We start from the raw sequence: 13,105 nt of genomic DNA on the forward strand, positions 1-13,105 counted from the left end.
GGGGCAGTGCTCCCTCCGCTCTGCCCGTTCTTTGCCCCGGCTTTCCAGAGACGCAGCAATGCTGGTGATGGCCCTTTCCTCCACAGCTCATCAGTCCATGGGAAATACAGAGAGCCAGATGCCAGGGTTTCCATAGCACACACGTACAAGGAAGGTTTTTCTTCGTAGCGTTATCAGTTGGCAGAGTGGAAGAGTGAGGTAGGATTAATATTCTTGGCTTGCCTTTGAGTAGAGATGGAATAATTCTTCATAAAATATAAGGGATGGGATTTAGTGGATGGTTGAGGGTATATCTTAATTAATCTCTCTGCCAATTAAAAGATGGAATTTCTAATTAAGATGACCCCAAAGCAATTATTCAGACTTGCGTATTTACATTAATTAGACTACCAAAGCATTAAGAGTAGAATTACAACTTTGCAGAAGGCACAAAGTCCTTTTTCCAATTTGGAGTACTTCACTACCTAATTTCTAATGAGAGAAGACCTCACAGCAGTTACACTGTTTCCTTCACACCATTTATTTTGTCCCTTAGGACTTCAGCTCTAAAATAAAATTAAGAGGGGGATGTTCATGTTGCAGTGATGTGGCACAGCTCTCACAGCCTGGATGATGTGCAGAATTGATGTAGAAATATTTATTTGTCATGTGTGATGCAGAAGCCCTTTCCCAGGAGACAACTCTTTCTTTTCACTCGCACTTTAGCATTCACCGAACTAACACCTAATCAGGTATGATATCACTAACTCTATTTTGCATAAGCATTTGTATTTTATTCTTTTCTAGAGCAAATCTAATCTACTCATAAAACACTTAATTAACCTCGGTGATTAATCAGTGGAAGTTAACAGCGTAAATACTGTTAAAAAAAAAAAAAAAGACCCATGGGCCACAACTCAGCAAGATATTTAAGCATATGCTGCCAGCAGAACAACTTGGGTGATTCAAGAAAGGCAAATGGTTCGTGATGGGCTTTCTGCAGCATGTAGTTTGCTGAATTAAGGTCTCAGTGGCCCTAATTTGATGCAAAAAGGTTCCAGCAGTCTCAAAGTTTGTTGACAAAAATAATCAGCTCTTTCCATAGCATTGTGAATCTGTCATTTCAAAACATTTTGTTGCTTTTATGTGGATGACTATTTCCAATCAGTTAAATTCACTGAAAACCATTTCAGGTAGGTTTGGAGTGGTGTTTATAGTTGCTAACTACCATGTGTGATGCAGCAGAGTAGAATCATATTCTTTTAAAACATTTTTGCTTGTCAAATATATATTTTTCCTGCTATAAAGCTCTCAGTCTTTTAGCAGAAAGACAGTCAAAACAGTTTGTAACTGAATTACTGAAGGAATGAAGAAATATTGCAGATAATAAGACACAATGAGTAAAGCGCACATCATCATCAGCCATTTAAACAATTTAAAGAGTATATTAACACTCCTGAAAAAATGTAGGGTGAAAATCAAGAAAGACTTGGAACTCTGGATATGTCCACTGGCATTTCTGAGCTAAGGAATGCCCATTTTGCGTCCTGGGAGGAGGCTGGGAGGTCGCATAGACGTATTCTCCTCAAAAAAGTGGAATCTACCTTAGCTGCAGGCTCTACACAAATACCAGCCTGTCTCTGCTTCACACACCTGTGAAAGTCACACATACAAATGCCAAAGTTTCTCTGTCTCTTGCTGCTGTTTAACTTGTGCAAAATTTCAGCTAGCCATACAAAGCCATGCACACTTCTCAGCAACCAGGCACTAAGATATATTCTCTTTTCTGTTTGTCCTATGTCCTGGACTAGAGAATTGGTTTGAAATAAGGTAAAATAAAAGTAGCTGGAGATTGGAGCAGACTTACTGTATGTACAGTATATATACATATACATACAGTAAGTCTGCTCCAATGTATTTAATATTAATATTAATATGTAATTACATATGTAATATGTTCTCTGAAAAACAGACTCTAAATCTGTTTGCGTGTAAAAAGTCAGAATTGGACTGGGTTCAAGATATTATTAGACTATGGGTATTATATTGACAGGAGGAGAGAATAATATTTTAGCTAGAAAATGCCTGGGAGGATATGGGTATAGCATCTCTTTTAACCCACATAGTGGAGTCAATATTTGGTCACTCTGAAAATATTCTAGTTAAGAGGGAAAAAAATGGTGGAACCATTGCATTTCTGCTTATTTATAAGAATGTATAAAATTCTGCTTTCTTGAGTATACAGAGAATCCTTTCTTGAGTATACAGAGAATCAAATGAAACTGTTTATTTTTCTGTTTACAGCTCCAAATTTTGTTCAGCTGCCACCTTAATTTGTAAGTCTACTTTTTCTTTAATCTGTCATCAAGGTCAAACATGGGTGTTTTTCAGGCTATACAAAAACATCTGCTGCATCACTCTTCCATGTGAGCTGCCTGTCATCTACACAGACACATTCACGCATACCCCTTCCCAAAACAGCACAATACACAGAAAAAACCCTGAAGCTCAGCATATTCAAATTTCTGTGATGTCCTACAGTTGCCTTTGGCAGTGGAAAGGGTCAAGTGTCTCTTACAAATATCTTAAATGAAAATTAAACCCCAACGTTTTGAAAGGTTTAATGCAACCTATAAATGTACATCAAACAAAAGGGGGGAGGGATGTCTGCTGCAAGTTGGTAAGTTATTCACTAAAACATAGACATAAGAAACAAAGTGTCTTCTGAAGAGTTAATTTGCCAAAGCTGAATACCAAATTCAATTACTGAAGTGTGAAGAAAAGAGATTTTAGTACTGCTTTAACTGCACATTTCAACCAACCATCCTTAACCGTGGCGTCACTTCTGACATCTCCATAATGTGTGAGCATTTGTGTAAGTGTATACAAAACTAGATTTCTTACTGAGCCTAGAGAGTGGGAAAAAAATTCTCTGTTCTCATGAAATGCGCAGTTGCATAATGGAAAAATGCCACAAACAGCTGGGATTTGTTCTTCAAAAATGTCCCATACTCTATTCAAAGATACTTTGCTTTTTCATTTTTCTTATTTTGCACTTCTGTAAGATATCCCATTTTTTAAAAATTATTTTTAAGTTCTGGTAGTACATGTTCTTTACCTTCTTTTTTTAGGGGTGAGGCTTCCACCTTGAGCATCTGCGAGTAATGCTGAACATTGAATTATCAAGATTGTATAATATGGGGACAAATTATTTCATAGCTGGCCAGAGCTAACCTGCCAAGCAAGAAAATGATAGAAGCCATGAAGTGACTGTGTTCCTCCTTGGATGAAAAATCCATTTTAGTTCAGCAAAATACAGTTGTATATATATTTTTATTCTTTTTGTGAAACTTTTTCTCCTAGTGATGAAGGAAAGTAGAGATAGAGCCAGTGATAGAGATAAGAGAGTGTAGAAGTGGTTTGTTACTGAATCATATCCCATTTGCTCTGCTATGTATGTCCATCTTCGATGAGGAACTGAAAAATCAGGTTTGCAGTAATTCAGTGTAGAAAAGAATATTGCCTTTATCCTATACTCAAACCATTTTCCAAAATTAATGCACAGTCACTTTAATTTTAAAACACAGAACACCTTTGACCACACTGAAATCTAGTAAACTTTACCAGTACTTCTCCTACTACTGAAAAGCATGCCCAGTATGGGTGCAATGACTGTCAACAACCTGATGAAACAAAGTACAGGGGGAGCAGCTCATTCTGAACAGAAAACCATGTGGCTAGGCAGCAGCGAGCAAAATACATTCGCCAAAATTCTCCTTCTAGTACATCAATGCAAGTCCTTTGATTTCAATTCACTTGTGTCACATATTACATCAGAGGAGTCTGTCCAGCTATAGTAAGAGATCAGGGCCCAGCAGCTCAGCATCTGGAAAGGTATTACTCAAGTGTCTGCAAAAGTCATGAGTCAGTTGAAAGACTTGGCACAACATCCAGAGACTTCGTTTTTAGAGGAGCTAGTGAGCTGCTACAGACATCCTAAAGCAGTTAGTTAAACTGAAATAGAGTTAATCGTTAGCAAATAGCCTTTAAAAGAGTTAATAGTTAGCAATAGTCCTTTGAACAAGAATAAGGCAATCATACCCCTAGCACCACCACCCATCTGGAAGTACTTGCTCTTGCAGCAGTTGTTGGGAGGATGCAGTCCCAGACCCAGGAGCCCTGCCATATTCTGTACAAACACACCAGCACCAGCATCTAACCCAAACAACTTATTTTCCTCAGACTTTTTCCCATTTGGAGCTGTCTTTGACTTCAGAGGAAAATATAACGGAGGTAGTACCAATCCCCCCCCACCCCCTCCTTAATGTCATGAGTACTTTCAACAAGCAGAAATATCCAAATTGAACTGCATGGTCCACTCATAGCTAATCATCGTAATGGGAACTACAGTGCATTCGTCATTTTTCTTGAAGTTTGCAGCATGTAGGTATCACTTATATCTATGCTCTTTCACACACCAGCTCTCAAACAACCACTCACAACTGAGATATTCCATTAAGGCCATGCTGGGAATGGAATATGTTCCTGGATTTTGTAACTTGACTTTGAACCAGAGCCTCATAGCTAGTCCTTCTTTCAAGATTACCGTTCATCTAACAGTCAGAAGGAAAAGTAGACCTCATGTGTTTCGGCATTTTCCCTGCCTGTACAGTTAAGCTAGCTGCTGGCTGACACCCAGGTGCTTTGATCTGGAGCGCACAGAGGAATAGGCAATACAAACAGTAAGACCAGTGTACGAACTGTGACTCAGTGTTTTTTCCCAGCTCTTCTCTTTCATAAGGAGTGAGTAACCTCACACCTCCTTATGAAACAGCTTACTCCCTATTGTGGACCCAAGGAAGGAGGTACCCAACTATCTGCCTCTTGGATTTACCTCCTATCTTATGCCGTCTATGTCCTATGGGCTCAAGGACAGCATGACTGAGCAGCAGCCCAAGGAAAGATAGTTTCTCACTCATAAACTCCTTCTTTGTGCTGCCAAATGGGTTATAACAACAGAATCCAAAACAAATATCAAATGTTGTAATAACTATTATTTGAAGACTTATCTGTTCTTATTTGTGGTTGTGGAGAGAAACTGAACACACAGAAGGGCATGATTGGCAATTGCTTCATTTCTAAATTGATCTGTTTCCCTCTCAGAGTTCACCTAGCATTTTCAGAGATTTCAGTGAAGATTGGTACTACTAATTTCTGATTAAAAGGGTCAGAGTCAAATTGGAATCTGGATTTCAAGGTTATTCATTTTTATATGTGGAAGGTGTTGGATTTGTTATTCGTGGCTCTGTGATCAATCTTAGAGGAGAATGACCTTACAGCATTTGATTAATGCTCTGGTTGCTAAACCTTTACAGATTAGCCTGCATCTCCATTCCCTCCGATGACTGAATGAAAGAGTTTATATTTTTGAGCTTTATAGCCTTTTTTTCATTTTTCAGTAGCACCTTGTTCCAGGAGTGGGGTAATTAACTTTAAAGGGATTGTCTGTGGAGAGAGGTGACTGACTGTCTGGGCAGGGATTTAGCTGTGATGCTGATGGTGAGAGTGGCAGGGTCACACAGCTGGGATGTGATGAGGGCAGAAAAGCTGAACTGGCTCAACTGAACTGGGTAACAGGAAGGCAGAAGAGAATGGGGACTAAGGTTCACTAACCCACTTGGTAAATCTGTGTCAGTGACCTGAGTAAGAGGAGTAAAGAGCAATGTATTTATCTGCTATTAATTTTTTTAACACATACCCATTTGCTGTTATTCACACAGTTATATAGTGGTTCACAGCACCAGGACTGAAAGGAGGAGCAATAGTACTACAGGCTGTCATTAGTTGCCATCATTTCCAAAGAATTTGTAGGAAAATACCAAGAAGTGCATATTTTAGTAAGCAGCGGTCAGAGCTCCCTGCTGTCAGAAATGGCTTCCCGGAAAGAAGACAATTCAGAAATCCTCGGTCATATCAGGTGACCCTCTACAATGAGCTTCACTGCCTCTACGTGAGAGCAAGATACTATTTGATATTGTTAATGTTAGCAGAATGTTGCTCATAATAAATCAGAAAGCAGTCTGTTCTTACTAATAACAAGGAGTAAAGACATGTCTAGAGTTCATGTCAAGTTTGTCTGGTCCATCAATGACAGATGTACTGATGAGGGTAAGCCAGGCTGTAATACTTACAGCATTCGTTCCAGGTTACTGCAGAAGAACTCCTCTAGGTCACCACCGAGACTATCTCCCATCCCCTTCACTTGCCCTGTACATTCCTATCAAAGTAGGAGTAAAAAGCCATTAAACCCAAAAGGCAGCATTATATATCCACTTCGCATTACTGTAAATCATTATAGAAAATAACAGCAAGGTTGCATTGGGTCCAGATCAACTCAGAAACCATTGTCGAAATGTCTGTTAGTTCCCATTTATTTAATGACAACATAAACTCTGAGCTAGCTATTTTGTGTGTCAGAAAGTAATCGTGCATGACCAATTTTTGCTCTTGGAAGAATTTTACCTTGTGGCTATGTTCTGTTTGAGAGGATTTCAAGGAATACTTTTATCACCTACAGGCTTTTCAGTAGTTTGCACACTTATTGAACAAGTAGGGGAAAAGAGACAACAGACTTCATTAAAATAAAAATTAACTTTCCAAGAAAGTCAGGATTCATACAGCACATTTAAAGGCCATGCAGGCCTTTTTAGTATGGCGGTATTACATGTTTCCCAGTAATCTGTTGAAGAGCTCTCTAACTCCTGGAAGACACTTCTGCCTCACAGACACTTTCATTATTAGATTTCAAACTACCTCACACAGCTAAGTGAACATGTGTCCTGTTACCTTTTGGATATCCCAAAGAAATGGACTGGAATGTCTCAGCCCATGGTACAAGGACTATCAAACACAGAAGCATGGAAAGTCTAGATTTTAGCAAGTTCTTTGAAATCATCCTTTACCCAAACAGAGTAAGTCAAGAGCAAATAGCCATATCACTGAGGTGGTTTCAAGTAATTTGCGCTAAACTAGTCCTAGTTTTAATTTTACACCTCTATTGGATGTCATATTTGCACCTCAATTTTGCAAAGATGGTCCTATTTGCTTAGCACTGTGCCAGTTATTGAAGTCCGTGAGACTCAAAGTACATACAGCCAAATATTTGCATAAAAGTTCTACGAGCTCAGATTACCTTTGACTGCATAGGCTGTTCAAGCCTGAATAGCAGAGGTGAGGAACTAATTCATTCTCAATTGCAGAGACTGTTCCCAAGATAGAGTTATGCAACTGATGTAGTTGCATACATACGTAGTATTTCTACGTACACTTCAGGGTATGGTCGAGACCTTCTTTTTGTTACTCATCAGTATAGAAATTCCTGACATAAATACTTCTTAATGTAAATAATGGAATTAATTGCCATTCCCAGTAATTACCAAGATCATAATTCACATAAACATCTTGAAAACTAGTTCAGATTTCCCCGTGGTGGCCAAATCTGTAGAAAAAACCCTAACAGTACTCATTTGCTGTTTTATATTTACTGATTTCCGGTAGTGTATGTTTGATTCAGTAGATAATTGACTTTCAAAATTAAACTTCACGTAAAATTGGAAACAAAACACACCCAGAAACCCATACTTTAGTTTATCCTCAGACATCTCATAAAATTTTAAAAATCTCATATTAATCTCATAATTTCTTATTATCTGTGCAGATCAAATTAAGACAGAGTGAGAGTGTGGAATACATTATTTGTGGGGCATTGAAGCTTACGGTGTTACTTTAAAAATTAATTTGTAAGAGGCAATTTGTTAATGCAGGACTTTTTCATTATGCTTTTTAACAGGACTCAGATGACACAATGCACTACCTTTTGTGTTTTGCAGCATTGGCCATGTAATAGAATGTGAAAACCATGTCATAGTGAAAACCATGTTGATTACAATTACAGAAAGATGACCCAGCATTTTAAATAACACAGCAAGTACCTAGCATCTTTGCAATTCCTGAAGATGATTACCAAGCCGGTTCTAAGGAAATACTTTCACTTAAAGTGAGATACCAATGAGGCAATTTCAGCTTTTCTTTTCACTCCAGTCACTCAAAAATATCCTGATATTTGAAATATCTCAAGTCTAAACAAAAAGGAAGTATTTCAAATGTGTGGAACTGAATTGGTGGGAATTCTAAATACTAGGCAAAATACTAGGTCCAGGTACTACCACTCTGTACTGTATGCCGTGACTACTATGAAACTAATATGTATATCTCAAAGGCTTGTTGAAAGTCTGCATATTTAGGCATTTTTTGAAAGATCACTTGAAAGCTGAACTTCTTACTAGAGCTGAAATTTTCATGAAAACTGTTTGAAAATGAACCTTTAAAATGCATATTATTCTCTGACCCTCTGCTTCCATCCTTTCTGCAGGGCTAGATCAGAAGAAAAGAGGAGCACAAATAAAAAGGGAAAGATGATAAAACTGAAAATAAGTGAAAAAGGTGACTTCATTTTTTTCCCCCAAATTACTTATTTGTTTTGCTAAACAGTCATAAGACATTAAAACGGTGATTTTGTTTGAAACCATAAGATTCAAATAACTTTGAATGGCCTATAATAATATGTTCTACATTTTTCATGCAATTGTAGGAAGGGAGCAAAGGAACTGAGAAAAGAGAAAGGGAAGAAGGATGACAGTGGTTCCCCACAAGTGCTGCTGCTGGGAGTGGTATTTATGGCGCCAGTGTTTGCCTTTGCCTTTCCTCACTAAACATCTCTATGAGCTCTGAAGACCTTCCAGTCCACTCTGCAAGCTACCACTTATTACAGGTTCTTTTAAACCAAAAGAACTGGCTGCATTTTCTATTTTAGTTCACCTCCAACCTGTGCCAAGGGAATGAAAGCAGGAATAGAATGAAGCTTCTACACACCATTGTGAATTTTTTTATATATAAATATATATATATATAAACTGAACAATAAACATCTCAAAATCCCTGCTCTGCCAGCATGTTCACACATCTTATACTGACTGACATCACCTTTGACAAAAGCCAGTTAGCAGGAAAGGCTTTAAAAACCCTTCTGAATAATATTCCTCACCAGACTTCAGTAAGGCAACGCAAAACAAACCACAACAAAGTTCAGGTGAACTAGGCACATATCTTGGTATCAATATTTTCATGTGGCTATAAAAATCCTGTGGGGATGGCCAGTAGAGTGCACTTCTTTCAGTGGTTTGGAGTGTTTCCTCGGGGGAAATTTCATTCTGGCTTTTTTTCTATTTCGCTATGATACCCAAGAAATTGCTCTGAGGTGTTTCCTTTCCCACAGGCAAATGGAAAGCTAAATATTTTATATGAGGATGAGCACAGTCCTCTGATGCTGGTTAATGTACTTTTTTGCAATTTAAATGTCACTTATATTACCAGCACAATGGGTCAATTTTGCCCAAGGGGCGCTGAAGGTGACAGAGTGGTACCAGGGTTAGAAGAGGCTCAGAGTGAGGTAAATACACTGAATAAATGGCAACCAAGGGAAAGGCTTCTCAGGAAAAGGTGAACTCATCTCACAGCCTGTTTTAATATTTTAACGTTTAATCTGGGTAAGCAAATGGTAAAATCAGCTATAAATTGTATGACACATGCAGGAGCAATGAAAAGCAAAGTTTGAAGAAACTGAGCCTCACTGACTACATCATCAGCCCTTCTCCACATCCTCACCTATGCCTGCTAATCTGGTCAGCCGCGTTTCTTTTCCATTTTATATTTGTAGCCCGTACAAGCTGGGGCAGCAAGAGAATGAGAAGCAAATGAATGAGAAGAGAAGAGTGCTGAAAAGGAAAGTACAAAGGAGAAATAAATATTCCTTCCCTCCCTCTAGAACTGAACTGAGAAAATCCCTGAGGATTCCTGGGCAGGAGTAGATGTATGCAGGTGGTTGGAAGGAATTTTGAGGCCGAAGCTGCCAGGGAAGATGGGGGTGACCTCTTGGCATATTGAGTGCTTGAGGGTTGGTAGAGACAGGGAGGGCCCAGTTCAGCCAGTTTGGGCCTCATGGTTTCTATAAGATGAGTCTAGACTTTCACATGCATCTAAGAAGCATGAGGGACAAAGGTATAATCTAGGCTGGCTGAGTCTGGATCTAACTCTCCTTCTTTATCTACAACACATTGTGTGTTCTTTGGCTGTCAAGAGACTGTTTTGCTTCCTTGCTGGCACAATAAATTGGTGTTCCACATCACTCAGCAGACCGAGAGATGCACATATTCCGGGTGAGAAACGAGTGAAAGAAGTAGCCGCTATTTGCTCTGCTTGCCTATTAGAAGGTAATATATGTGCTGGGGCGCTGGATTTTAAACTGCCTTCTGATACGTATTGTCAGTCAACCAAGGAGAATGCAAAGTGGATGTAAAAGACTGTCTCATTCAGCCGGAAGAGTGTAAACTCTATATTCATACACTTTGCTGAATGTAGGTGAATATGCAAGGTGCAATGCAACAGTAAATTGTTCATGAAATCTTTAGTCTGCACAGATCTAATATTTAGGGAATATAGAAAGGAAATTAGGTCTCGGTAGGGACTCAGGAATTAACAGTCACCCCAAAGCTTGATTTCTGTTTTACTGATTCTTTCCAGCCTATCTCCAACTAGAGAAGATAGTACCATATTTTGACTTTAAAGACTGACTTTTATATAGGGCTATTTGTTAAATAAGAGTTTATTTCATTTCAGGGAATTCAGTGATACAGTAGCCATTGCAATGAAAGCGTAAAAAATGTTTCTGGGCTGGAAGGAGACGAATTTAAAGCAATTGCTGCTCCTTTTTCCTCAGGAATGCAATTGTATAAATGTGTGAAACTGTCGAAACATACAGCTTAGGTCTGGAGGTGGGAAAGAGTATGTTCTTGCCTAGGGAAATAGATGTGGCATAAATATTTTTCTCATGACTGTACCTGTTCCTGTACCATTGATTCATATTTACCCTTTTAAATACATGCATTCTTTGGAAACTCAAGTAAACAGTGCACCTCAGTTGCCTGAGGGAAGTATTAACTCCTTAGTCTTCAGTTTGTATTTTGAAGTCAGGAGCCTAGACAGTGCTGTGTTAGTATTGCTGTGTTGGTGTTTTAAAATATTCTGCAACCAATGTCCTTCTTCAGGTAAGCAGTAACAATAATCATGCTGCATCTTGTTCTTCCAAATTTTCTTCACAAAAAGAAGTCAAAATCTTTACTTCCATTTTATAATTTATAGTCAGCCAGAGGTGCAGGGAGACGGAAAATAAAATTTCTAGGCCTGACAATGACACCTCTAGGGAACCTCGGGTGCTTGCTGTCAATGGCCAGCTCTCTGAACTGTTCCAATTGCTGGCAATTTGGTAGTAGGCATGGTCCTGCCCTGATGGTCTTGTAGTTAGATGGCATAAGTAAGTATTCAGACCCCCTCCATAAACTGCCCCGATAGCAGGAGTAAGAGAGTCTTTGACTCCAGATCAGTTCTTCACCTGTGAAAGTGGGAATACACTGCTTTGCCATAGGAAAGCTGTGAGGACGTATTCACTAATGACTGGAGGGGCGCTCTGAGGACCTTCTGTGTACTTAGCTAGATGGAGAGCAAGTCAGTGGGGCATGGGGAAATGACTGTCACATTTATCTTCTTCACACCAGCAACTGGGAGTCATTACCAGGATCCTAATACACCAAAGGATCCTCTGTACAGAGATGATCCTCATTTATTTGACTACACATACTTAAAGTGTTGCTTTGTGGTGTAAAGTTACTGGTGCAGAAGGAAGAGTTTGGGCTTAAATTATTTTAGAGGCTATTTAAGTACAAGAGATTAAAGTTGATCTGTTCATTTCCAGTATCCTCTTTCTCATTGTACCACAGGGAACCTGTTCCTCTGAGCCAATCATCCTTTTCCTTAAGCATATAGAGAAATTATATAAGATAATTATATCTCAGGGCACCTTAATTGTCCCAATTAGCTGGCCAGTTTTGACAGTCAGATCTGATGTAGAGAGAGAGGGAAGAGCTCTGCAGACATATGACAACATTTCATGTGATGCTTGGACAATACTCAATGGCACAGCTATAATAATCAAAGTATCTGTGTTTAGAAGTATACTACATGCCATATAAAGACATGGAGAGAAAAAAAGCCTCAGTGTATTTTAAGATATCTTTTATCCAGTCAGCCTTCTGCATGAGATATACAGCATTAGCACTAAATCAATTATAATTAAACTGCATGTAACCAAAATTGGCAAATTCAATTTCCCCCACATTTCATTACAGCTTAGCCGCTATAATGATAAATTGAATTAAGCTACCTTCCACAATATCTTCCAGGTATAACCATTATCAAATATAATTTTACTTCTCACTTTTTTGGATGAAAATTAAACAATATATAATTGCCCCAGATCACTGAAGAGGTTACTCATTCTGATATGATAGAAAATATATATTAAAAAAAAAAGCCATCATGCTGTTGTGCACAGATGTTAAAGACATTTCTGTTTTGTAGATATAATGGACATTCTTTAGTGTTAAAAGATGAAAGTCAAATATCTGAAATTACAAGTGTTACTCTATCTTGAATCAAAAGAAAAAGGTAAAAGTGAAGTAACTTCTCCTCCCTGAGACTTTTGAAAATGAAGCAATTAGCCTCTTTTCTACGAAAGCTCTGGTGTCAGTATGATTTCAAGAACATGATTAAAGTTGAGCACACCCTTAAATACTGTATTGTAGATGTGTCTTTTTGTACTGAGGTCATGGTTAAATGTCTATATATAGAGGCCTTCTACTTTTTCTGTCTGAAACGCTGTTACACCTGTAACAAGGTTTTAAAATTCTGCCCAAGTCAGTAAAATGTTATCCTCATCATTAACCTGGCAGTTGCATAAAAGTAATTGGATTAGATATAAAATTGATCCTCTTTCTCAGGGTTATACTTTGGGGTAATCAGGGAGGAGGGAATCATAAACTAAAGCAAAACTCTAATCAAAATCCCTGATCCCTGGTCCTCCAAATTAGTTTTTTTTTTTAATATATATACATACATACATATTTATACACACACACACACACACACACACAACTTGTTACATATAAGGAAGGAG

The 13,105-nt window shown here is 38.4% G+C and overlaps 1 long non-coding RNA gene across 1 annotated transcript; it reads left to right on the forward strand.

Moving 5' to 3' along the window:
- The first annotated feature begins 644 nt into the window (after positions 1-644).
- LOC135329551 (uncharacterized) lies at positions 645-12,818 on the forward strand. The gene is made up of 4 exons (XR_010391041.1): positions 645-731; positions 2,284-2,315; positions 8,411-8,481; positions 8,630-12,818. It is a non-coding gene; the product is annotated as an uncharacterized LOC135329551 (long non-coding RNA).
- The last annotated feature ends 287 nt before the right edge of the window (positions 12,819-13,105 follow it).

The sequence above is a fragment of the Dromaius novaehollandiae genome, chromosome 11 (genome assembly GCF_036370855.1).
Source record: "Dromaius novaehollandiae isolate bDroNov1 chromosome 11, bDroNov1.hap1, whole genome shotgun sequence".
Lineage (NCBI taxonomy): Eukaryota > Metazoa > Chordata > Aves > Casuariiformes > Dromaiidae > Dromaius > Dromaius novaehollandiae.